The sequence below is a fragment of the Haematobia irritans genome, chromosome 1 (assembly GCF_050003625.1).
Source record: "Haematobia irritans isolate KBUSLIRL chromosome 1, ASM5000362v1, whole genome shotgun sequence".
NCBI classification, from domain to species: domain Eukaryota; kingdom Metazoa; phylum Arthropoda; class Insecta; order Diptera; family Muscidae; genus Haematobia; species Haematobia irritans.
This window is the reverse complement of record NC_134397.1, coordinates 171,500,427-171,504,063: the sequence shown is the minus strand read 5'-3', so window position 1 is coordinate 171,504,063 and position 3,637 is coordinate 171,500,427.

The following is a 3,637-nucleotide window of genomic DNA, read 5'->3' as shown; positions in this document are numbered from 1 at the left end:
TTTGCGTTTTACCACAAATAATTCCAAGATTTTGGTTTTATAATAATATTATTTTATTTCAAGGTAAACCAGCATTTTTTCTATAATTTTTACATGTATACATATACTTATATTTCATTTATATGCACATATGTTTATATGATTTGCATATTACTTATATGTTGTCTATTATTTATTGTAGGCTTAACATTTGCGTATATAAATATAATCCAGTAAAAAAACAAAAACAAATGGCTATTGAATAGACTGAATTAGGTCAAACAATTATTGCGCAATTCTTTAATTATACCCATAATGCATACATAATTACACCAAATACCTTAGTATTTGTATAGAATTATTATTATTTTGCTTTAATTCCTAATTTAATATTTAATAGTAATTAAAATTATATTTAATATAAAATTTAATTGGGCCTTTTTTTTTTTTTTTTTTGTCTTTCAGGTATCTTATTGAAGACATAATGAAAGCAAATATTGCACAAAATTTTTAACATCAATACAATTGAGAACAGACATACTCTTGGCGTGTGAAAGTAAAGACATGAGGGCAGCGGAATTAGAGTCTTACAGCAAATGCTCTTACTTTACTGCATGACTTATCTTCAAAACCCAAGTCCCCGGTCTGACACATAGATGGCGTCGCTAGTATTAAATGCATATTATTTTTATATAGTACCAACCTTCAAATGATTCGTGTCAAAATTTGACGTCTGTAAGTCAATTAGTTTGTGAGATAGAGCGTCTTTTGTGAAGCAACTTTTGTTATTGTGAAACAAAAAATGGAAAGAAGGAATTTCGTGTTTTGATAAAATACTATTTTCTGAAGGGAAAAAATACGGTGGAAGCAAAAACTTGGCTTGATAATGAGTTTCCGGACTCTGCCCCAGGGAAATCAACAATAATTGATTGGTATGCAAAATTCAAGCGTGGTGAAATGAGCACGGAGGACGGTGAACGCAGTGGATGCCCGAAATAGGTAAACGCAGTGGACGCCCTATGAAAACATCAAAAAAAAATCCACAAAATGATTTTGAATGACCGTAAAATGACCGTTGATCGAGATAGCAGAGGCCTTAAAGATATCAAAGGAACGTGTTGGTCATATCATTCATCAATATTTGGATATGCGGAAGCTCTGTGCAAAATGGGTGCCGCGCGAGTTCACATTTGACCAAAAACAACAACGTGTTGATGATTCTGAGCGTTTGCAGCTGTTAACTCGTAATACACCCGAGTTTTTCCCTCGATATGTGACAATGGATGAAACATTGCTCTATCACTACACTCCTGAGTCCAATCGACAGTCGGCTGAGTGGACAGCGACCGGTAAACCGTCTCCGAAGCGTGGAAAGACTCAAAAGTCAGCTGGCAAAGTAATGGCCTCTGTTTTTTGGGATGCGCATGGAATAATTTTTATCGATTATCTTTAGAAGGGAAAAACCATCAACAGTGACCATTATATGGCATTATTGGAGCGTTTGAAGGTCGAAATCGCGGTAAAACGGCCCCATATGAAGAAGAAAAAAGTGTTGTTCCACCAAGACAACGCACCGTGCCACAAGTCATTGAGAACGATGGCAAAAATTCATGAATTGGGCTTCGAATTGCTTCCCCACCCACCGTATTCTCCAGATGTGGCCCCAGCGACTTTTTCTTGTTCTCAGACCTCAAAAGGATGCTCGCAGGGAAAAAATTTGGCTGCAATGAAGAGGTGATCGCCGAAACTGAGGCCTATTTTGAGGCAAAACCGAAGAAGTACTACCAAAATGGTATCAAAAAATTGGAAGGTGGTTATAATCGTTGTATCGCTCTTGAAGGGAACTATGTTGAATAATAAGAACGAATTTTGACAAAAAAATGTGTTTTTCTTTGTTAGACCGGGGATTTATCAGCCAACCTGTTATGTATTACATATACCATATGTATTACATATACCAATATTGGTATTATTAAATTTTTTTAATACTAAACCACTCCCGCTCCCACAAAGTGCAAACAAGAATTACGTGTACGATATGATTGAACATTTTTATACCCTCCACCATAGGATGGGGGTATATTAACTTTGTCATTCCGTTTGTAACACATCGAAATATTGCTCTAAGGGTCGTGGTGAAATTCTGAGTCGATCTGAGCATGTCTGTTCGTCCATCTGTTGAAATCACGCTAACTTCTGAACGAAACAAGTTATCGACTTGAAACTTGGCACAAGTAGTTGTTATTGATGTAGGTCGGAGGGTATGGATCCCCAAATTTGGCTTGCGGAGCCTCTAGGAGAAGCAAATTTCATCCGATCCGGCTGAAATTTGGTACATGTTGTTGGTATATGGTCTCTAATGGCCATACAAAAATTGGTCTACATCGGTCAATAATTATATATAGCCCCCATATAAACAGATTACCAGATTTGACCTCCGGAACCTCTTGGAAGACCAAAATGCATCTGATTCAGTTGAAATTTGGTACGTGGTGTTAATATATGGCATTTTGGCCATATTTGCTAAAATCGGAAGAACATATATATGGGGGCTCTGTCTAATTCTGAGCCGACTTTGATCAAATTTGGCACACATTGCTAAAATTTTAGTTGAACGCTCAGTGCAAAACTTCAAAATTTTCGAAATGAAACTTTGGCTTCCGTGGTCATATGAATCTAAATCTGAACCGATTTCAACCAAATTTGGCATGTGTTGCAAGAATGTTAGTACTACTCCCTTCAAGTAAATCGGTTTGAAATTTTGACCTCTGGGGCCATATAAGTTCGTATCGGACGAAAGATATATATGACAGCTATATCTAAATCTGAACAAATTTCAACTAAATTTGGCATGCATAGTAAAAATGTTATTCCCATTTCCTGTGCACAATTTTAAGTAAATCGGAGGAAAATTTTGATCTACGGTAGTCATATCTGTAAATCGGACGACAGATATATATTGGAGCTGTATCGAAATCCGAACGAATTTCAACTAAATTCGGCACGCATATTTATAATGTTAATTCTACTCCCTGTGCAAAATTTCTCGTAAATCGGAACAAAAGATTAGCCTCTGAGGCCATAGGAGCGTAAATCGGGCGAAAGCTATATATGACAGCTATATCTAAATCTGAACCGATTTTTTCCAAAATCAATAGCGATTGTTTTTGTTCCACAAAACGACCCTATGCCGAATTTGAGGACGATCGGACTTAAACTGCAAACGGTACTTTGCGCACATAAATACATGAACAGACAGACGGACTGACAGGCGGACGGACATGGCTAAATCGACTCAGAATTTAATTCTAAGACGATCGGTATACTAAACGATGGGTCTCCGACTTTTCCTTCTTGGTGTTACATACAAATGCACAAACTTATTATACCCTGTACCACAGTAGTGGTGAAGGGTATAAAAATAACAAAAGAACATAAGAGTTAATTAAAAACCAATTGCAAATTGCTATCGTACTTAAAAAACATTTGGTCCAACTGAACAATATGAAGAAAAGAAAAACAAAAAATTGTGACAAAAAAACCCCAATTTCAAATAACTACCTTACTCAGCAAAACATTTAAAGGATTTTGATTAGATTAGGTATATTTTCGAACACTTGCGTTAATCCTTTTGTACTTCATCGTTTTAATTAACTTC